Source organism: Cherax quadricarinatus, chromosome 1 (assembly GCF_038502225.1).
Source record: "Cherax quadricarinatus isolate ZL_2023a chromosome 1, ASM3850222v1, whole genome shotgun sequence".
In the NCBI taxonomy this organism is placed as follows: domain Eukaryota; kingdom Metazoa; phylum Arthropoda; class Malacostraca; order Decapoda; family Parastacidae; genus Cherax; species Cherax quadricarinatus.
Window position 1 is genome coordinate 2,082,424 of NC_091292.1, and position 23,180 is coordinate 2,105,603.

Sequence of the window (23,180 nt, forward strand, 5' to 3'; positions counted from 1 at the left end):
AGGAAGGGGGTTGTGTTGAGAGGGGGAGGTGAGGAAGTGGGTTGTGTTGAGAGTGGGAGGTGAGGAAGGGGGTTGTGTTGAGAGAGGGAGGTGAGGAAGAGGGTTGTGTTGAGAGAGGGAGGTGAGGAAGGGGGTTGTGTTGAGAGAGGGAGGTGAGGAAGAGGGTTGTGTTGAGAGAGGGAGGTGAGGAAGGGGGTTGTGTTGAGAGTGGGAGGTGAGGGTTGTGTTGAGAGGGGGATGTGAGGAAGGGGGTTGTGTTGAGAGGGGGAGGAAGAGGGTGTGAGGAAGAGGGTTGTGTTGAGAGAGGGAGGTGAGGAAGGGGGTTGTGTTGAGAGAGGGAGGTGAGGAAGGGGGTTGTGTTGAGAGAGGGAGGTGAGGAAGAGGGTTGTGTTGAGAGAGGGAGGTGAGGAAGAGGGTTGTGTTGAGAGTGGGAGGTGAGGAAGAGGGTTGTGTTGAGAGAGGGAGGTGAGGAAGAGGGTTGTGTTGAGAGAGGGAGGTGAGGAAGAGGGTTGTGTTGAGAGAGGGAGGTGAGGAAGAGGGTTGTGTTGAGAGAGGGAGGTGAGGAAGAGGGTTGTGTTGAGAGGGAGGAAGAGTGGGAGGTGAGGAAGAGGGTTGTGTTGAGAGGGGGAGGTGAGGAAGAGGGTTGTGTTGAGAGGGGGAGGTGAGGAAGAGGGTTGTGTTGAGAGGGGGAGGTGAGGAAGAGGGTTGTGTTGAGAGGGGGAGGTGAGGAAGAGGGTTGTGTTGAGAGGTGGATGTGAGGAAGAGGGTTGAGAGAAGTGAGGGTTGTGTTGAGAGGGGGAGGTGAGGAAGAGGGTTGTGTTGAGAGAGGGAGGTGAGGAAGAGTGTTGTGTTGAGAGTGGGAGGTGAGGAAGAGTGTTGTGTTGAGAGTGGGAGGTGAGGAAGAGTGTTGTGTTGAGAGTGGGAGGTGAGGAAGAGGGTTGTGTTGAGAGAGGGAGGTGAGGAAGGGGGTTGTGTTGAGAGTGGGAGGTGAGGAAGAGGGTTGTGTTGAGAGGGGGAGGTGAGGAAGAGGGTTGTGTTGAGAGAGGGAGGTGAGGAAGTGAGAGGGAGGTGAGGAAGAGGGTTGTGTTGAGAGTGGGAGGTGAGGAAGGGGGTTGTGTTGAGAGGGGGAGGTGAGGAAGAGTGTTGTGTTGAGAGGGGGAGGTGAGGAAGAGGGTTGTGTTGAGAGTGGAGGTGAGGAAGGGGGTTGTGTTGAGAGAGGAAGAGGGTTGTGTTGAGAGAGGGAGGTGAGGAAGAGGGTTGTGTTGAGAGAGGGAGGTGAGGAAGGGGGTTGTGTTGAGAGTGGGAGGTGAGGAAGAGGGTTGTGTTGAGAGAGGGAGGTGAGGAAGGGGGGTTGTGTTGAGAGGGGGAGGTGAGGAAGAGGGTTGTGTTGAGAGTGGGAGGTGAGGAAGAGGGTTGTGTTGAGAGGGGGAGGTGAGGAAGAGGGTTGTGTTGAGAGGGGGAGGTGAGGAAGAGGGTTGTGTTGAGAGTGGGAGGTGAGGAAGAGTGTTGTGTTGAGAGGTGGAGGTGAGGAAGGGGGTTGTGTTGAGAGGTGGAGGTGAGGAAGAGGGTTGTGTTGAGAGGGAGAGGTGAGGAAGAGGGTTGTGTTGAGAGGTGGAGGTGAGGAAGGGGGTTGTGTTGAGAGGGAGAGGTGAGGAAGAGGGTTGTGTTGAGAGGTGGAGGTGAGGAAGGGGGTTGTGTTGAGAGGTGGAGGTGAGGAAGAGGGTTGTGTTGAGAGGTGGAGGTGAGGAAGAGGGTTGTGTTGAGAGGTGGAGGTGAGGAAGGGGGTTGTGTTGAGAGGGAGAGGTGAGGAAGAGGGTTGTGTTGAGAGGTGGAGGTGAGGAAGGGAGTTGTGTTGAGAGGTGGATGTGAGGAAGAGGGTTGTGTTGAGAGGTGGATGTGAGGAAGAGGGTTGTGTTGAGAGGTGGATGTGAGGAAGAGGGTTGTGTTGAGAGGTGGATGTGAGGAAGAGGGTTGTGTTGAGAGGTGGATGTGAGGAAGGGGGTTGTGTTGAGAGGTGGATGTGAGGAAGAGGGTTGTGTTGAGAGTGAGAGGTGAGGAAGAGGGATGTGTTGAGAGTGGGAGGTCAGGAAGAGGGTTGTGTTGAGAGGGGAGGTGAGGAAGGGGGTTGTGTTGAGAGGGGAGGTGAGGAAGGGGGTTGTGTTGAGAGGTGGGAGGTGAGGAAGGGGGTTGTGTTGAGAGGGGAGGTGAGGACGCGGGTTGTGTTGAGAGTGGGAGGTGAGGAAGGGGGTTGTGTTGAGAGTGGGAGGTGAGGAAGAGGGTTGTGTTGAGAGTGGGAGGTGAGGAAGAGGGTTGTGTTGAGAGGGGGAGGTGAGGAAGGGGGTTGTGTTGAGAGTGGGAGGTGAGGAAGAGGGTTGTGTTGAGAGAGGGAGGTGAGGAAGGGGGTTGTGTTGAGAGTGGGAGGTGAGGAAGGGGGTTGTGTTGAGAGTGGGAGGTGAGGAAGGGGGTTGTGTTGAGAGTGGGAGGTGAGGAAGGGGGTTGTGTTGAGAGTGGGAGGTGAGGAAGAGGGTTGTGTTGAGAGGTGGATGTGAGGAAGAGGGTTGTGTTGAGAGGTGGATGTGAGGAAGGGGGTTGTGTTGAGAGGTGGATGTGAGGAAGAGGGTTGTGTTGAGAGGGGGAGGTGAGGAAGAGGGTTGTGTTGAGAGGGGGAGGTGAGGAAGGGGGGTTGTGTTGAGAGGGAGAGGTGAGGAAGAGGGTTGTGTTGAGAGGGAGAGGTGAGGAAGAGGGTTGTGTTGAGAGGTGGAGGTGAGGAAGGGGGTTGTGTTGAGAGGGAGAGGTGAGGAAGAGGGTTGTGTTGAGAGGTGGAGGTGAGGAAGGGGGAAGGGGGTTGTGTTGAGAGGGGAGGTGAGGAAGGGGGTTGTGTTGAGAGGTGGATGTGAGGAAGGGGGTTGTGTTGAGAGGGGAGGTGAGGAAGGGGGTTGTGTTGAGAGGTGGGAGGTGAGGAAGGGGGTTGTGTTGAGAGGGGAGGTGAGAGAAGGGGGGTTGTGTTGAGAGGTGGAGGTGAGGAAGGGGGTTGTGTTGAGAGGTGGAGGTGAGGAAGGGGGTTGTGTTGAGAGGTGGAGGTGAGGAAGGGGGTTGTGTTGAGAGGTGGAGGTGAGGAAGAGGGTTGTGTTGAGAGGGAGAGGTGAGGAAGAGGGTTGTGTTGAGAGGTGGAGGTGAGGAAGAGGGTTGTGTTGAGAGTGGGAGGTGAGGAAGAGGGTTGTGTTGAGAGGTGGAGGTGAGGAAGAGGGTTGTGTTGAGAGGTGGATGTGAGGAAGGGGGTTGTGTTGAGAGGTGGAGGTGAGGAAGAGGGTTGTGTTGAGAGGGGGAGGTGAGGACGGGGGTTGTGTTGAGAGAGGGAGGTGAGGAAGAGGGTTGTGTTGAGAGGGGAAGGTGAGGAAGGGGGTTGTGTTGAGAGGTGGAGGTGAGGAAGGGAGTTGTGTTGAGAGGTGGAGGTGAGGAAGAGGGTTGTGTTGAGAGGTGTGTTGAGAGGTGGGAAGGAAGGGGGGTGTGTTGAGAGGGGGAGGTGAGGAAGAGTGTTGTGTTGAGAGGGGAGGTGAGGAAGAGGGTTGTGTTGAGAGAGGGAGGGGGGGTTGTGTTGAGAGGTGGAGGTGAGGAAGAGGGTTGTGTTGAGAGGGGGAGGTGAGGAAGAGGGTTGTGTTGAGAGTGGGAGGTGGAGGTGAGGAAGAGGGTTGTGTTGAGAGGTGGAGGTGAGGAAGAGGGTTGTGTTGAGAGGGGAGGTGAGAAGGTGTGTTGAGAGAAGGGGGTTGTGTTGAGAGGTGGAGGTGAGGAGGGGGTTGTGTTGAGAGGTGGAGGTGAGGAAGAGGGTTGTGTTGAGAGGGGAGGTGGGAGGTGAGGAAGAGGGTTGTGTTGAGAGAGGGAGGTGAGGAAGGGGGTTGTGTTGAGAGGGGGAGGTGAGGAAGAGTGTTGTGTTGAGAGTGGGAGGTGAGGAAGAGGGTTGTGTTGAGAGAGGGAGGTGAGGAAGAGGGTTGTGTTGAGAGAGGGAGGTGAGGAAGAGGGTTGTGTTGAGAGTGGGAGGTGAGGAAGGGGGTTGTGTTGAGAGGTGGAGGTGAGGAAGGGGGTTGTGTTGAGAGGTGGATGTGAGGAAGAGGGTTGTGTTGAGAGGTGGATGTGAGGAAGAGGGTTGTGTTGAGAGGTGGAGGTGAGGAAGGGGGTTGTGTTGAGAGGTGGAGGTGAGGAAGGGGGTTGTGTTGAGAGGTGGAGGTGAGGAAGGGGGTTGTGTTGAGAGGTGGAGGTGAGGAAGAGTGTTGTGTTGAGAGTGGGAGGTGAGGAAGAGTGTTGTGTTGAGAGAGGGAGGTGAGGAAGAGTGTTGTGTTGAGAGAGGGAGGTGAGGAAGAGTGTTGTGTTGAGAGAGGGAGGTGAGGAAGAGTGTTGTGTTGAGAGTGGGAGGTGAGGAAGGGGGTTGTGTTGAGAGTGGGAGGTGAGGAAGGGGGGTTTGTGTTGAGAGGGGGAGGTGAGGAAGGGGGGTTGTGTTGAGAGGGGGAGGTGAGGAAGGGGGGTTGTGTTGAGAGGTGGAGGTGAGGAAGGGGGTTGTGTTGAGAGGGGAAGGTGATGAAGGGGGGGTTGTGTTGAGAGGGGGAGGTGAGGAAGGGGGGGTTGTGTTGAGAGGGGGAGGTGAGGAAGGGGGGTTGTGTTGAGAGGGGGAGGTGAGGAAGGGGGGTTGTGTTGAGAGGCTGAGGTGAGGAAGGGGGGGTTGTGTTAAGAGGGGGAGGTGCGGAAGGGGGTTGTGTTGAGAGGGGGAGGTGAGGAAGGGGGTTGTGTTGAGAGGGGGAGGTGAGGAAGGGGGAGTTGTGTTGAGAGGGGGAGGTGAGGAAGGGGGTTGTGTTGAGAGGCTGAGGTGAGGAAGAGGGTTGTGTTGAGAGGGGGAGGTGAGGAAGGGGGCTTGTGTTGAGAGGTGGAGGTGAGGAAGAGGGTTGTGTTGAGAGGGGAGGTGATGAAGGGGGGGTTGTGTTGAGAGGGGGAGGTGAGGAAGGGGGTTGTGTTGAGAGGTGGAGGTGAGGAAGTGGGGTTGTGTTGAGAGGGGGAGATGAGGAAGGGGGCTTGTGTTGAGAGTGGGAGGTGAGGAAGGGGGTTATGTTGAGAGGGGGAGGTGAGGAAGTGGGGTTGTGTTGAGAGGGGGAGGTGAGGAAGAGTGTTGTTTTGAGAGTGGGATGTGAGGAAGGGGGTTTTGTTGAGAGGGGAAGGTGAGGAAGGGGGTTGTGTTGAGAGGTGGTGGTGAGGAAGAGGGTTGTGTTGTGTGGGGAGGTGATGAAGGGGGGGTTGTGTTGAGAGGGGGAGGTGAGGAAGGGGGTTGTGTTGAGAGGTGGAGGTGAGGAAGTGGGGTTGTGGTGAGAGGGGGAGATGAGGAAGGGGGCTTGTGTTGAGAGTGGGAGGTGAGGAAGGGGGTTATGTTGAGAGGGGGAGGTGAGGAAGTGGGGTTGTGTTGAGAGGGGGAGGTGAGGAAGTGGGTTGTGTTGAGAGGGGGAGGTGAGGAAGGGGGCTTGTGTTGAGAGTGGGAGGTGAGGAAGGGGGCTTGTGTTGAGAGGGGGAGGTGAGGATGGGGGGTTGTGTTGAGAGGGGGAGATGAGGAAGGGGGTTATGTTGAGAGGGGGAGGTGAGGAAGGGGGGTTTGTGTTGAGAGAGGGAGGTGAGGAAGGGGGGTTGTGTTGAGAGTGGGAGGTGAGGAAGGGGGGTTGTGTTGAGAGTGGGAGGTGAGGAAGAGGGTTGTGTTGAGAGTGGGAGGTGAGGAAGGGGGGTTGTGTTGAGAGTGGGAGGTGAGGAAGAGTGTTGTGTTGAGAGGGGGAGGTGAGGAAGGGGGGTTGTGTTGTGAGAGGGAGGTGAGGAAGGGGGGTTGTGTTGAGAGAGGGAGGTGAGGAAGTGGGGTTGTGTTGAGAGCGGGAGGTGAGGCAGGGGGGTTGTGTTGAGAGTGGGAGGTGAGGAAGGGGGGTTGTGTTGAGAGGGGGAGGTGAGGAAGTGGGGTTGTGTTGAGAGGGGGAGATGAGGAAGGGGGTTATGTTGAGAGGGGGAGGTGAGGAAGGGGGGGTTGTGTTGAGAGGGGGAGGTGAGGAAGGGGGGTTGTGTTGAGAGGGGGAGGTGAGGAAGTGGGGTTGTGTTGAGAGGGGGAGGTGAGGAAGGGGGCTTGTGTTGAGAGTGGGAGGTGAGGAAGGGGGCTTGTGTTGAGAGGGGGAGGTGAGGAAGGGGGGTTGAGTTGAGAGGGGGAGGTGAGGACGAGGGTTGTGTTGAGAGGGGGAGGTGAGGAAGGGGGGTTGTGTTGAGAGGGGGAGGTAAGGAAGGGGGGTTGTGTTGAGAGGGGGAGGTGAGGAAGGGGGCTTGTGTTGAGAGGGGGAGGTGAGGAAGTGGGGTTGTGTTGAGAGGGGGAGGTGAGGACGGGGGGGTTGTGTTTAGAGGGGGAGGTGAGGAAGGGGGCTTGTGTTGAGAGGGGGAGGTGAGGAAGTGGGCTTGTTTTGAGAGGGGGAGGTGAGGAAGGGGGCTTGTTTTGAGAGGGGGAGGTGAGGAAGGGGGGGTTGAGTTGAGAGGTGGAGGTGAGGAAGGGGGGGTTGAGTTGAGAGGGGGAGGTGAGGAAGGGGGCTTGTGTTGAGAGGGGGAGGTGAGGAAGGGGGGTTGTGTTGAGAGGGGGAGGTGAGGAAGGGGGCTTGTGTTGAGAGGGGGAGGTGAGGAAGGGGGGTTGTGTTGAGAGGGGGAGGTGAGGAAGGGGTTTGTTTTGAGAGGTGGAGGTGAGGAAGGGGGCTTGTTTTGAGAGGGGGAGGTGAGGAAGGGGGCTTGTTTTGAGAGGGGGAGGTGAGGAAGGGGGGTTGTGTTGAGAGGGGGAGGTGAGGAAGGGGGGGTTGTGTTGAGAGGGGGAGGTGAGGAAGGGGGCTTGTGTTGAGAGGGGGAGGTGAGGAAGGGGGGTTGTGTTGAGAGGGGGAGGTGAGGAAGGGGGGTTGTGTTTGTTTATTTGGACACAAGATGGGTGAGGTAAGGCGGGAGGACAGTATCAGCTGTTATCTGTGCTGTACCTCACATAGTCCCCGTTGCTGCTCCTACCACCGTCATTATCACCACTGCGTCCACCACCACCACTGCGTCCACTACCACCACCACCACGGCTGCGTCCACTACCACCACTGCGTCCACTACCACCACGGCTGCGTCCACTACCACCACGGCTGCGTCCACTACCACCACTGCGTCCACTACCACCACCTCTGCGTCCACTACTACCACCACCACTGCGTCCACTACCATCACCACCACTGCGTTCACTACTACCACCACCACGGCTGCGTCCACTACCACCACTTCGTCCACTACCACCACCACTGCGTCCACTACTACCACCACCACTGCATCCACTACTTCCACCACCACCACTGCGTCCACTACTACCACCACCACTGCGTCCACTACCACCACCACCACTGCGTCCACTACAACCACCACCACTGCGTCCACTACTACCACCACAGCTGCGTCCACTACCACCACTGCGTCCACTACCACCACCACTGCGTCCACTACCACCACTGCGTCCACTACCACCACCACCACTGCGTCCACTACCACCACTGCGTCCACTACCACCACCACCACTGCGTCCACTACCACCACCACGGCTGCGTCCACTACCACCACTGCGTCCACTACCACCATCACTGCGTCCACTACTACCACCACCGCTGCGTACACTACCACCACCACTGCGTCCACTACCATCACCACCACTGCGTTCACTACTACCACCACCACTGCGTCCACTACCACCACCACGGCTGCGTCCACTACCACCACTGCGTCCACTACCACCACCACTGCGTCCACTACTACCACCACCACTGCATCCACTACCACCACCACTGCGTCCACTACTACCACCACTGCTTCCACTACCACCACCACCACTGCCTCCACTACTACCACCACCACTGCGTCCAATACCACCACCACTGCGCCCACTACCATCACCACTGCGTCCACTACCACCACTGCGTCCACTACCACCATTATCAACACTGCGTCCACTGCCACCATTATCACCACTGCGTCCACTACCATCACCACCACTGCGTCCACTACCACCATCATTATCACCAGTGCGTCTACTACCATCAGGTGGTGAAACTGCGCTGAAGGTAGTCATCAGGTGGTGAAACTGCGCTGAAGAAGGTAGTCATCAGGTGGTGAAACTAAGCTGAAGAAGGTAGTCATCAGGTGGTGAAACTAAGCTGAAGAAGGTAGTCATCAGGTGGTGAAACTGCGCTGAAGAAGGTAGTCATCAGGTGGTGAAACTAAGCTGAAGAAGGTAGTCATCAGGTGGTGAAACTGCGCTGAAGAAGGTAGTCATCAGGTGGTGAAACTAAGCTGAAGAAGGTAGTCATCAGGTGGTGAAACTAAGCTGAAGAAGGTAGTCATCAGGTGGTGAAACTAAGCTGAAGAAGGTAGTCATCAGGTGGTGAAACTGCGCTGAAGAAGGTAGTCATCAGGTGGTGAAACTAAGCTGAAGAAGGTAGTCATCAGGTGGTGAAACTAAGCTGAAGAAGGTAGTCATCAGGTGGTGAAACTAAGCTGAAGAAGGTAGTCATCAGGTGGTGAAACTAAGCTGAAGAAGGTAGTCATCAGGTGGTGAAACTAAGCTGAAGAAGGTAGTCATCAGGTGGTGAAACTAAGCTGAAGAAGGTAGTCATCAGGTGGTGAAACTAAGCTGAAGAAGGTAGTCATCAGGTGGTGAAACTGCGCTGAAGAAGGTAGTCATCAGGTGGTGAAACTAAGCTGAAGAAGGTAGTCATCAGGTGGTGAAACTAAGCTGAAGAAGGTAGTCATCAGGTGGTGAAACTGCGCTGAAGAAGGTAGTCATCAGGTGGTGAAACTAAGCTGAAGAAGGTAGTCATCAGGTGGTGAAACTAAGCTGAAGAAGGTAGTCATCAGGTGGTGAAACTAAGCTGAAGAAGGTAGTCATCAGGTGGTGAAACTGCGCTGAAGAAGGTAGTCATCAGGTGGTGAAACTGCGCTGAAGAAGGTAGTCATCAGGTGGTGAAACTGCGCTGAAGAAGGTAGTCATCAGGTGGTGAAACTGCGCTGAAGAAGGTAGTCATCAGGTGATGAAACTAAGCTGAAGAAGGTAGTCATCAGGTGGTGAAACTAAGCTGAAGAAGGTAGTCATCAGGTGGTGAAACTAAGCTGAAGAAGGTAGTCATCAGGTGGTGAAACTAAGCTGAAGAAGGTAGTCATCAGGACAGAACAAGGGCAAGGTACACACAGCATGACAGAACAATGGCAAGATACACACAGTAGGACAGAACAAGGGCAAGGTACACACAGCAGGGTAGAACAAGGGCAAGGTACACACAGCAGGGTAGAACAATGGCAAGGTACACACAACAGGGTACAACGAGGGCAAGGTACACACAGCAGGGTAGAACAAGGGCAAGGTACACACAGCAGGGTAGAACAAGGTCAAGGTACACACAGTAGGACAGAACAAGGGCAAGGTACACACAACAGGGTAGAACAAGGGCAAGGTACACACAGGATAGAACAAGGTCAAGGTACACACAGTAGGATAGAACAAGGTCAAGGTACACACAGTAGGACAGAACAAGGGCAAGGTACACACAGCAGGGTAGAACAAGGGCAAGGTACACACAGCAGGTACACACAGTAGGGGAAGATTTTACCCATGTTTTCCGTCACCACTGAAGGTACGAGTGGTCACGACCAGCAGCCGAGAGTCACTGAAGATACGAGTGGTCACGACCAGCAGCCGAGAGTCACTGAAGGTACGAGTGGTCACGACCAGCAACCAAAGTCACTGAAGGTACGAGTGGTCACGACCAGCAACCAAGAGTCACTGAAGGTACGAGTGGTCACGACCAGCAACCAAGAGTCACTGAAGGCACGAGTGGTCACGACCAGCAACCAAGAGTCACTGAAGGCACGAGTGGTCACGACCAGCAACCAAGAGTCACTGAAGGCACGAGTGGTCACGACCAGCAACCAAGAGTCACTGAAGGCACGAGTGGTCACGACCAGCAACCAAGAGTCACTGAAGGCACGAGTGGTCACGACCAGCAACCAAAGTCACTGAAGGTACGAGTGGTCACGACCAGCAACCAAAGTCACTGAAGGTACGAGTGGTCACGACCAGCAACCAAGAGTCACTGAAGGTACGAGTGGTCACGACCAGCAACCAAGAGTCACTGAAGGCACGAGTGGTCACGACCAGCAACCAAGAGTCACTGAAGGCACGAGTGGTCACGACCAGCAACCAAGAATCACTGAAGGCACGAGTGGTCACGACCAGCAACCAAGAGTCATTGAAGGTACGAGTGGTCACGACCAGCAACCAAGAGTCATTGAAGGTACGAGTGGTCACGACCAGCAACCAAGAGTCACTGAAGGCACGAGTGGTCACGACCAGCAACCAAGAGTCACTGAAGGCACGAGTGGTCACGACCAGTGTCTGCACATTTCTGCTACCCAGCCAGATGGGCAGGAATGACTTCATTTTTATATTGAATTCAATATAATTGGTTCTGGTGAATGTATCACTGACTCTGTTTCCAGTCCAGGATGGTTCCCAAGTGGTGTTATATCCTTACCATTTCTTTTCATTTTTTCATTTCCTGGCACTAAAAAATCGTTGCTGCCCGTATAATTGTAATTTTGTATGTTGACTTACACGTTCATGTTGCAGTATATACCTTGTTCCCTTAACATGAAGCGCTGAAGAGTTAAAATAACAATCCTTTATTAAAGAATGTTATTTTCTTGGGTGGTCATGTCGACACATTTCTTTTTCTAGTTAGTTCAGATTTGCCAATTCCTCAGACAAAGCCGGCATACACTTTTTTTTTTTTGATGACCCTGTTTTATTGTGTCCAGGATGGAGACCATTTCGTTTACAGTGATTGTAACTGACTCCTCTGCTACTAAATTTGTAATGGTGTTTATGGTAAAGTCTGTAGCTCAACCTGGAGTCTGTAGAAAGGTCTGCAACCAAATCACTGTTAGGATTGGAGGCTATGGCCAGTACCGTTCTGGTTACATGTACCTCCTCTAGTGAGTCATATGTTTCTTTTTTCTTTACAAACTGTAAATGTTGCCATCTGCTATAAAACACTAAATAAGAAACAATACTTTGAGAAAAACTGCCTTACTTTCTTCAAGGATATTGAAATTATTACCAACATATTAAGTTCCTTCAACTATACCTCGTACAATGCAAACCAGAAAAATACTTTAGAATTTACGTCTAGAAAATTCTCGAAAAATCTGTCAAATCTGCACACCAAAATTACTCCATACCAGATCTAGAGGCTGGTACAACATACAGCCAGAGGTGAGAGTGTATCTAGAGGCTGGTACAACATACAGCCAGAAGTGAGAGTGTATCTAGAGGCTGGTACAATATACAGCCAGAGGTGAGAGTGTATCTAGAGGCTGGTACAACATACAGCCAGAAGTGAGAGTGTATCTAGAGGCTGGTACAACATACAGCCAGAGGTGAGAGTGTATCTAGAGGCTGGTACAACATACAGCCAGAGGTGAGAGTGTATCTAGAGGCTGGTACAACATACAGCCAGAGGTGAGAGTGTATCTAGAGGCTGGTACAACATACAGCCAGAGGTGAGAGTGTATCTAGAGGCTGGTACAACATACAGCCAGAGGTGAGAGTGTATCTAGAGGCTGGTACAACATACAGCCAGAGGCGAGAGTGTATCTAGAGGCTGGTACAATATACAGCCAGAGGTGAGAGTGTATCTAGAGGCTGGTACAACATACAGCCAGAGGCGAGAGTGTATCTAGAGGCTGGTACAACATACAGCCAGAGGCGAGAGTGTCACCCAGTACATCGAGTGATACCATAAATAACATTTTAAACAGTACCCGGCCACACTCGGGTTTGGGATAGATATTTCATGTTCTTATGTTAGATTATTATTTTAGTTATGGGGAAGCACTAAACTCGTAAGGGCCATATAGCTCCAGCAGACTGATCAGGGTAACTCTAATTCCTTGGATCAAGAGTCCTTCACCACCTGCATCACAGCACCCACCACTTTGATGGATGGTTAGTGTGGAGGGAGAGTTGTGTCAGTCAGGTGTGGAGGAATTTGAGGAGGTTGCACCTTGAAGGGCTGAGGACCAAGTAAGTTTATTCAGGTATCCACAGTTATATTGTCATATATAGCAACATATGTGTAGAGAACCCAGGAGAACCCAAGAAAGTCAAAGTGACTTATTTCCATTGGGGTTCTTGTTATAATCGTTATTTATATTTAAAAGTTAAAACCATAGTAAGTAACCTAACTATGTAAAAGTAGTTACAATAAAAAGATATACTTGGGGAGATATAAAATTAGTTATTTTTATACAAGAAATCACTCTCCTCCCTTTCTGTAGCCTTATTCATGAGGTACATTTTGGCTGTCTTCTTAAACTGGCTCATGCTATGACAGGCTTCCGGAGTACGTGGGGTGTATTGTGAGTAGGAGGTGATGGCAAGATTGATTGTGTGTGTAAGGGGTGGATGTATGGGGAAGGAGGTGGTGAGAGCAGCAATAGTGAGGTTGGTCACGGGGGATGGTTGAGCTCCCATCATAGTCTGCTGCGGCCGCTCCTCAATTACCAAACCTGTTCCTCTCCCACCTCATGCTGAGCACATTATGCCCTTCCACTCCTCCCACCGCGCCTGTACAAGTCTGGTACCACTCTGCAGGGGCGATGACCCTTCCCCCCAGAAAGACAAGCAAGAAGCTAAGTGGTAGAAGTTATACTGAGGCAGCTCCGTCAAGTGTCAACATGTAAATATCTGGTAAGTGTTGCTCTAATATGCTTTCTACTTTCATCTCTCCCCCTTATCATGCACTACTGCATGACACTATACTGAGTGTAGAGTCATCACTACGCCACACTACAGTGTAATGTCATCACTACACCACACTACAGTTATCATCACTACACTTCAGTGCAGTCATCACTACACCACACTACAGTGTAGTCATCACTACACACTACAGTGTTGTGTCATCATTACACCACACTATAGTGTTGAATCATCACTACACACTACAGTGTAGTCATCACTACACACTACAGTGTTGTGTCATCATTACACCACACTATAGTGTTGAATCATCACTACACACTACAGTGTAGTCATCACTACACACTACAGTGTTGTGTCATCATTACACCACACTATAGTGTTGAATCATCACTACACACTACAGTGTAGTCATCACTACACACTACAGTGTTATCACTACACTACAGTGTTTTGTCATCACTACACACTACAGTGTTGTGTCATCACTAAACTACAGTGTTGTATCACTACACACTACAGTGTTGTATCATCACTAAACTACAGTGTTGAATCATCACTAAACTACAGTGTTGTGTCATCACTAAACTACAGTGTTGTATCATCACTACACACTACAGTGTTGTGTCATCACTACACACTACAGTGTTGTGTCATCACTACACCACACTACAGTGTTGTATCATCACTACACACTACAGTGTTGTATCATCACTACACACTACAGTGTTGTGTCATCACTACACACTACAGTGTTGTGTCATCACTACACACTACAGTGTTGTGTCATCACTACACACTACAGTGTTGTGTCATCACTACACACTACAGTGTTGTGTCATCACTACACACTACAGTGTTGTGTCATCACTACACACTACAGTGTTGTGTCATCACTACACACTACAGTGTTGTGTCAGCACTACACACTACAGTGTTGTGTCATCACTACACACTACAGTGTTGTGTCAGCACTACACACTACAGTGTTGTGTCATCACTACACACTACAGTGTTGTGTCATCACTACACTACAGTGTTGTGTCATCACTACACACTACAGTGTTGTCATCACTACACACTACAGTGTTGTGTCAGCACTACACACTACAGTGTTGTATCATCACTACACTACAGTGTTGTGTCATCACTACACTACAGTGTTGTGTCATCACTACACACTACAGTGTTGTCATCACTACACACTACAGTGTTGTGTCAGCACTACACACTACAGTGTTGTGTCATCACTACACACTACAGTGTTGTGTCATCACTACACACTACAGTGTTGTATCATCACTACACACTACAGTGTTGTGTCAGCACTACACACTACAGTGTTGTGTCATCACTACACACTACAGTGTTGTGTCATCACTACACACTACAGTGTTGTGTCATCACTACACACTACAGTGTTGTATCATCACTACACACTACAGTGTTGTGTCATCACTACACACTACAGTGTTGTCATCACTACACACTACAGTGTTGTGTCATCACTACACACTACAGTGTTGTGTCATCACTACACACTACAGTGTTGTGTCATCACTACACACTACAGTGTTGTGTCATCACTACACACTACAGTGTTGTGTCATCACTACACACTACAGTGTTGTGTCATCACTACACACTACAGTGTTGTGTCATCACTACACACTACAGTGTTGTCATCACTACACACTACAGTGTTGTATCATCACTACACACTACAGTGTTGTGTCATCACTACACACTACAGTGTTGTGTCATCACTACACACTACAGTGTTGTGTCATCACTACACACTACAGTGTTGTGTCATCACTACACACTACAGTGTTGTGTCATCACTACACACTACAGTGTTGTGTCATCACTACACACTACAGTGTTGTGTCATCACTACACACTACAGTGTTGTGTCATCACTACACACTACAGTGTTGTGTCATCACTACACACTACAGTGTTGTGTCATCACTACACACTACAGTGTTGTGTCATCACTACACACTACAGTGTTGTGTCATCACTACACACTACAGTGTTGTGTCATCACTACACACTACAGTGTTGTGTCATCACTACACTACAGTATCACTACACACTACAGTGTTGTCATCACTAAACTACAGTGTTGTGTCATACACTACAGTGTTGTGTCATCACTACACACTACAGTGTTGTGTCATCACTACACACTACAGTGTTGTCATCACTACACCACACTACAGTCATCACTACACACTAGTGTTGTGTCATCACTACACACTACAGTGTTGTGTCAGCACTACACTACAGTGTTGTGTCATCACTACACACTACAGTGTTGTCATCACTACACACTACAGTGTTGTATCATCACTACACACTACAGTGTTGTGTCATCACTACACACTACAGTGTTGTGTCATCACTACACACTACAGTGTTGTGTCATCACTACACACTACAGTGTTGTGTCATCACTACACACTACAGTGTTGTGTCATCACTACACACTACAGTGTTGTGTCATCACTACACACTACAGTGTTGTGTCATCACTACACTACAGTGTTGTGTCATCACTACACACTACAGTGTTGTGTCATCACTACACACTACAGTGTTGTGTCATCACTACACACTACAGTGTTGTGTCATCACTACACACTACAGTGTTGTGTCATCACTACACACTACAGTGTTGTGTCAGTGTTGTGTCACTACACACTACAGTGTTGTGTCATCACTACACACTACAGTGTTGTCACTACACACTACAGTGTTGTGTCATCACTACACACTACAGTGTTGTGTCATCACTACACACTACAGTGTTGTGTCATCACTACACACTACAGTGTTGTGTCATCACTACACACTACAGTGTTGTGTCATCACTACACACTACAGTGTTGTGTCATCACTACACACTACAGTGTTGTGTCATCACTACACACTACAGTGTTGTGTCATCACTACACACTACAGTGTTGTGTCATCACTACACACTACAGTGTTGTGTCATCACTACACACTACAGTGTTGTGTCATCACTACACACTACAGTGTTGTGTCATCACTACACACTACAGTGTTGTGTCATCACTACACACTACAGTGTTGTGTCATCACTACACACTACAGTGTTGTGTCATCACTACACACTACAGTGTTCTGTCATCACTAAACTACAGTGTTGTGTCATCACTACACACTACAGTGTTGTGTCATCACTACACACTACAGTGTTGTGTCATCACTACACACTACAGTGTTCTGTCATCACTAAACTACAGTGTTGTGTCATCACTACACACTACACACTACAGTGTTGTCATCACTACACTACAGTGTTGTCATCACTACACTACAGTGTTGTGTCATCACACTACAGTGTTGTGTCATCACTACACACTACAGTGTTGTGTCATCACTACACACTACAGTGTTGTGTCATCACTACAGTGTTGTGTCATCACTACACACTACAGTGTTGTGTCATCACTACACACTACAGTGTTGTGTCATCACTACACACTACAGTGTTGTGTCATCACTACACACTACAGTGTTGTGTCATCACTACACACTACAGTGTTGTGTCATCACTACACACTACAGTGTTGTCATCACTACACACTACAGTGTTGTCATCACTTCACACTACAGTGTTGTGTCATCACTACACACTACAGTGTTGTGTCATCACTACACACTACAGTGTTGTCATCACTACACACTACAGTGTTGTGTCATCACTACACACTACAGTGTTGTGTCATCACTACACACTACAGTGTTGTGTCATCACTACACACTACAGTGTTGTGTCATCACTACACACTACAGTGTTGTGTCATCACTACACACTACAGTGTTGTGTCATCACTACACACTACAGTGTTGTGTCACTACACACTACAGTGTTGTGTCATCACTACATCACTACACACTACAGTGTTGTGTCATCACTACACACTACAGTGTTGTGTCATCACTACACACTACAGTGTTGTGTCATCACTACACACTACAGTGTTGTGTCATCACTACACACTACAGTGTTGTGTCATCACTTCACACTACAGTGTTGTGTCATCACTACACACTACAGTGTTGTGTCATCACTACACACTACAGTGTTGTGTCATCACTACACACTACAGTGTTGTGTCATCACTACACACTACAGTGTTGTGTCATCACTACACACTACAGTGTTGTGTCATCACTACACACTACAGTGTTGTATCATCACTACACACTACAGTGTTGTATCATCACTACACACTACAGTGTTGTGTCAGCACTACACACTACAGTGTTGTGTCATCACTACACACTACAGTGTTGTGTCATCACTACACACTACAGTGTTGTCACTACACACTACAGTGTTGTGTCATCACTACAGTGTTGTGTCAGCACTACACACTACAGTGTTGTATCATCACTACACACTACAGTGTTGTGTCATCACTACACTACAGTGTTGTCATCACTACACTACAGTGTTGTATCATCACTACACACTACAGTGTTGTCATCACTACACTACAGTGTTGTCATCACTACACACTACAGTGTTGTCATCACTACACTACAGTGTTGTCATCACTACACACTACAGTGTTGTGTCAGCACTACACTACAGTGTTGTGTCATCACTACACACTACACATACTACACTACACAGTGTTGTGTCATCATCACACTACACTACACATCACTACACACTACAGTGTTGTGTCATCACTACACCACACTACAGTGTTGTATCATCACTACACACTACAGTGTTGTTATCACTACACTACAGTGTTGTGTCATCACTACACTACAGTGTTGTCATCACTACACACTACAGTGTTGTCATCACTACACACTACAGTGTTGTCATCACTACACACTACAGTGTTGTCATCACTACACTACAGTGTTGTCATCACTACACACTACAGTGTTGTGTCAGCACTACACACTACAGTGTTGTCATCACTACACTACAGTGTTGTCATCACTACACACTACAGTGTTGTGTCAGCACTACACTACAGTGTTGTGTCATCACTACACACTACAGTGTTGTATCATCACTACACACTACAGTGTTGTCATCACTACACTACAGTGTTGTGTCATCACTACACACTACAGTGTTGTGTCATCACTACACTACAGTGTTGTGTCATCACTACACTACAGTGTTGTATCATCACTACACACTACAGTGTTGTGTCAGCACTACACACTACAGTGTTGTCATCACTACACTACAGTGTTGTCATCACTACACACTACAGTGTTGTGTCAGCACTACACTACAGTGTTGTGTCATCACTACACACTACAGTGTTGTATCATCACTACACACTACAGTGTTGTGTCAGCACTACACACTACAGTGTTGTCATACAGTGTTGTCATCACTACACACTACAGTGTTGTGTCATACTACACACTACAGTGTTGTGTCATCACTACACTACAGTGTTGTATCATCACTACACTACAGTGTTGTGTCAGTGTTGTCATCACTACACTACAGTGTTGTCATCACTACACTACAGTGTTGTCATCACTACACTACAGTGTTGTCATCACTACACTACAGTGTTGTCATCACTACACTACAGTGTTGTCATCACTACACTACAGTGTTGTCATCACTACACTACAGTGTTGTCATCACTACACTACAGTGTTGTGTCATCACTACACTACAGTGTTGTCATCACTACACTACAGTGTTGTCATCACTACACTACAGTGTTGTCATCACTACACTACAGTGTTGTCATCACTTCACTACAGTGTTGTCATCACTACACTACAGTGTTGTCATCACTACACTACAGTGTTGTCATCACTACACTACAGTGTTGTCATCACTACACTACAGTGTTGTCATCACTACACTACACTGTACTACACTTAGACCCAGAACCAGAACTTGTGTGGCAGTGTACAAGTGCAACTTGTGTGGCAGTGTACAAGTGCAACTTGTGTGGCAGTGTACAAGTGCAACTTGTGTGGCAGTGTACAAGTGCAACTTGTGTGGAAGTGAATAGGTGCAACTTGTGTGGCGGTGTATAAGTGCAACTTGTGTGGCGGTGTATAAGTGGAATTTGTGTGGCGGTGTATAAGTACAACTTGTGTGGAAGTGTATAAGTGCAACTTGTGTGGCAGTGTATAAATGCAACTTGTGTGGCAGTGTATAAGTGGAACTTGTGTGGCGGTGTATAAGTGCAACTTGTGTGGCAGTGTATAAATGCAACTTGTGTGGCAGTGTATAAGTGGAACTTGTGTGGCGGTGTATAAGTACAACTTGTGTGGCGGTGTATAAGTGCAACTTGTGTGGCAGTGTATAAATGCAACTTGTGTGGAAGTGTATAAGTGCCACTTACTTGTGTGGCGTTGTGCAAGTGCCACTTACTTGTGTGGCGTTGTGCAAGTGCCACTTACTTGTGCGGCGTTGTGCAAGTGCCACTTACTTGTGTGGCGTTGTGCAAGTGCCACTTACTTGTGTGGCGTTGTGCAAGTGCCACTTACTTGTGTGGCGTTGTGCAAGTGCCACTTACTTGTGTGGCGTTGTGCAAGTGCCACTTACTTGTGTGGCGTTGTGCAAGTGCCACTTACTTGTGTGGCGTTGTGCAAGTGCCACTTACTTGTGTGGCAGTGTATAGGTACAATTTGTCCAGCAACTTAACCAGCGTATGTTTTTGCAAGTATATAAGTGAGCGTATTAGTGAGGCAGTGTAAGCGTGCTGCTCCCACCACTACTAACACAACAACACTGCCACTCACTATTACTGCCACACCACAACTGAGATGCCGCCACCGCCAGGCCAGCGTCAGCTGTGTCTAGCCACTTGGGGGAGGTGAGGGGAGGGTAGCACTTGTGTAGTGTCTAGCGGGTGGTGGGAGCGGGTGTCTCCTGGTGTCTAGTGGGTGGTGGGAGCGGGTGTCTGGTGGTGGGAGCGGGTGTCTCGTGGTGTCTAGTGGGTGGTGGGAGCGGGTGTCTCGTGGTGTCTAGTGGGTGGTGGGAGCGGGTGTCTCGTGGTGTCTAGCGGGTGGTGGGAGTGGGTGTCTCGTGGTGTCTAGCGGGTGGTGGGAGCGGGTGTCTGGTGGTGTCTAGCGGGTGGTGGGAGTGGGTGTCTCGTGGTGTCTAGCGGGTGGTGGGAGCGGGTGTCTGGGTGTCTAGCGGGTGTCTAGCGGGTGGTGGGAGTGGGTGTCTCGTGGTGTCTAGCGGGTGGTGGGAGCGGGTGTCTCGTGGTGTCTAGCGGGTGGTGGGAGCGGGTGTCTGGTGGTGTCTAGCGGGTGGTGGGAGTGGGTGTCTCGTGGTGTCTAGCGGGTGGTGGGAGCGGGTGTCTGGTGGTGTCTAGCGGGTGGTGGGAGTGGGTGTCTGGTGGTGTCTAGCGGGTGGTGGGAGTGGGTGTCTCGTGGTGTCTAGCGGGTGGTGGGAGCGGGTGTCTGGTGGTGTCTAGCGGGTGGTGGGAGCGGGTGTCTCGTGGTGTCTAGCGGGTGGTGGGAGCGGGTGTCTGGTGGTGTCTAGCGGGTGGTGGTGGGAGCGGGTGTCTGGTGGTGTCTAGCGGGTGGTGGGAGCGGGTGTGGTGTCTAGCGGGTGGGGTGTCTCGTGGTGTCTAGCGGGCGTCTGGTGGTGGGAGCGGGTGTCTGGTGGTGTCTAGCGGGTGGTGGGAGTGGGTGTCTCGTGGTGTCTAGCGGGTGGTGGGAGCGGGTGTCTCGTGGTGTCTAGCGGGTGGTGGGAGTGGGTGTCTCGTGGTGTCTAGCGGGTGGTGGGAGCGGGTGTCTCGTGGTGTCTAGCGGGTGGTGGGAGCGGGTGTCTGGTGGTGTCTAGCGGGTGGTGGGAGCGGGTGTCTGGTGGTGTCTAGCGGGTGGTGGGAGCGGGTGTCTGGTGGTGTCTAGCGGGTGTCTGGTGGTGTCTAGCGGGTGGTGGGAGCGGGTGTCTGGTGGTGTCTAGCGGGTGGTGGGAGCGGGTGTCTGGTGGTGTCTAGCGGGTGGTGGGAGCGGGTGTCTGGTGGTGTCTAGCGGGTGGTGGGAGCGGGTGTCTGGTGGTGTCTAGCGGGTGTCTGGTGGTGTCTAGCGGGTGGTGGGAGCGGGTGTCTGGTGGTGTCTAGCGGGTGGTGGGAGCGGGTGTCTGGTGGTGTCTAGCGGGTGGTGGGAGCGGGTGTCTGGTGGTGTCTAGCGGGTGGTGGGAGCGGGTGTCTGGTGGTGTCTAGCGGGTGGTGGGAGCGGGTGTCTGGTGGTGTCTAGCGGGTGGTGGGAGCGGGTGTCTGGTGGTGTCTAGCGGGTGGTGGGAGCGGGTGTCTGGTGGTGTCTAGCGGGTGGTGGGAGCGGGTGTCTGGTGGTGTCTAGCGGGTGGTGGGAGCGGGTGTCTGGTGGTGTCTAGCGGGTGGTGGGAGCGGGTGTCTGGTGGTGTCTAGTGGGTGGTGGGAGCGGGTGTCTCGTGATGTCTAGCGGGTGTGGTCTAGCGGGTGGTGGGAGCGGGTGTCTGGTGGTGTCTAGCGGGTGGTGGGAGCGGGTGTCTGGTGGTGGGAGCGGGTGTCTGGTGGTGTCTAGCGGGTGGTGGGAGCGGGTGTCTGGTTGTGTCTAGGTGTCTGTCTGTGGTGTCTAGTGGGTGGTGGGAGTGGGTGTCTGGTGGTGTCTAGCGGGTTGTGGGAGCGGGTGTCTGGTGGTGTCTAGCTTGTGGTGGGAGCGGGTGTCTGGTGGTGTCTAGCGGGTGGTGGTAGCGGGTGTCTGGTGGTGTCTAGCTTGTGGTGGGAGCAGGTGTCTGGTGGTGTCTAGCGGGTGGTGGTAGCGGGTGTCTGTGGTGTCTAGCGAGTGGTGGGAGCGGGTGTCTGGTGGTGTCTAGCGGGTGGTGGGAGTGGGTGTCTGGTGGTGTCTAGCGAGTGGTGGGAGCAGGTGTCTGGTGGTGTCTAGTGGGTGGTGGGAGCAGGTGTCTGGTGGTGTCTAGCGGGTGGTGGGAGCGGGTGTCTGGTGGTGTCTAGCGGGTGGTGGGAGCGGGTGTCTTGTGGTGTCTGGTGGGTGGTGGGATCGGGTGCCTGGTGGGTGTTAGATGGTGTCTGGTGGGTGGTGGGAGCGGGTGCCTTGTGGGTGGTGTCTAGTGGGCGATGAGAGCGGGTGTCTGGCGGGTGATGAGAGTGGGTATCTGGTGGGTGTTAGGTGGTGTCTGGCGGGTGATGAGAGTGGGTATCTGGTGGGTGTTAGGTGGTGTCTGGTGGGGGAGAGAGAGAGAGAGAGGACGGGAACAGCCAATACCAGGTAGTATATGTTAGGTACATCGGAGGCTACTCCACCTAACCTCACTACACACTACTGGTTTGGTCTCCTTACTACAGAATGGATGTATGTATGTATAATGTTCGCCAAGACCGGGGTCATGGCACGGGTCTTAATCTTGCGATGACCCGTCTCTGGCTCCCGAAGGAGAAAGGGCTCTGCAATGTTGCAACGTATGCTTGAGTGCATCTCATTAGCGATGCCGTCTGTAATATGAACATTGGATCATATACTACATGTACATACATACACGTATATATGCATATTCAGAGATATGCATATATGTACATACATGGATATAAATTCATTGGAGAACATACCGAGAAGGATGATAAAGACGATTCACTGCATCGAGTAAGAACCAGAAATAGCGGATTTAAGTTTGGTAAATTTAGATTTAGAAAGGACATAAATAAGTATTGGTTTTCAAACAGAGCTGTCAATGTGTGGAACCTTCTCCCGTGTAATAATATTGGTAGAATTACCCACAATATGTTAGGTAAAAGGACACAAGTGCAACTAATGTGACATTTTATTGTGGCAAGGTTTCACTCTCCAGGAACTCTGTCAAGCTGTTAACAGCTTGACAAAGCTCATAGAGAATGAAACGTTGCCACAATAAAATATCATGTTAGTTGCACTTAGTGGTATAAATCTTGGTAATAAATACCGACAAGTTGGTTTAGAAAGACACATAAGCAAACACTATGACATATTTATTAGAAAACGTTTTGGTCCTGGGACCTTGATCACTTCTAACATACAGAGGTAGAAAGACATTATATATAGGCAGAGAGTGAGGTGTGAGTGATGCATGGTGACCTGAAGAATGCCATGTTGGGATGAGGACGGGTAGACGATGTGATCATGTGACTCCTGTGTTGTTGGTGTTTAGCCTGCTTAAGTATCATGTATGCTAATGTTTTTGAAATTTTGTGGTTTCCAGTGTTACGTTCTGTTGTGTGGGTGACGGTGATTAGCGAGGCTTCTAGGCACCGTCAGCGTCTGAGGTCTAGTTTGGTGAGAATGAGTTGTGCCTCATTCCAGTTCATCAAATGCCCCGTGGAGTCTCTGTGGA

At 50.7% G+C, this 23,180-nt stretch overlaps 1 protein-coding gene across 7 annotated transcripts in view; it reads right to left on the reverse strand.

The window, feature by feature from the left end:
- Positions 1-19,642, reverse strand: part of LOC128689948 (neuronal-specific septin-3) — a 199,838-nt gene extending 180,196 nt beyond the window's left edge. Inside the window, exon 1 of one of the 7 annotated variants that reach the window (XM_070082247.1) lies at positions 19,210-19,642. The gene's annotated coding sequence lies outside the window, so the exon portion shown is untranslated. The remainder of the gene's footprint in view (positions 1-19,209) is intronic. The other 6 variants (XM_070082198.1, XM_070082124.1, XM_070082089.1 and 3 more) reach the window with 6 other exon arrangements.
- Between the last annotated feature and the right edge of the window lie 3,538 nt (positions 19,643-23,180).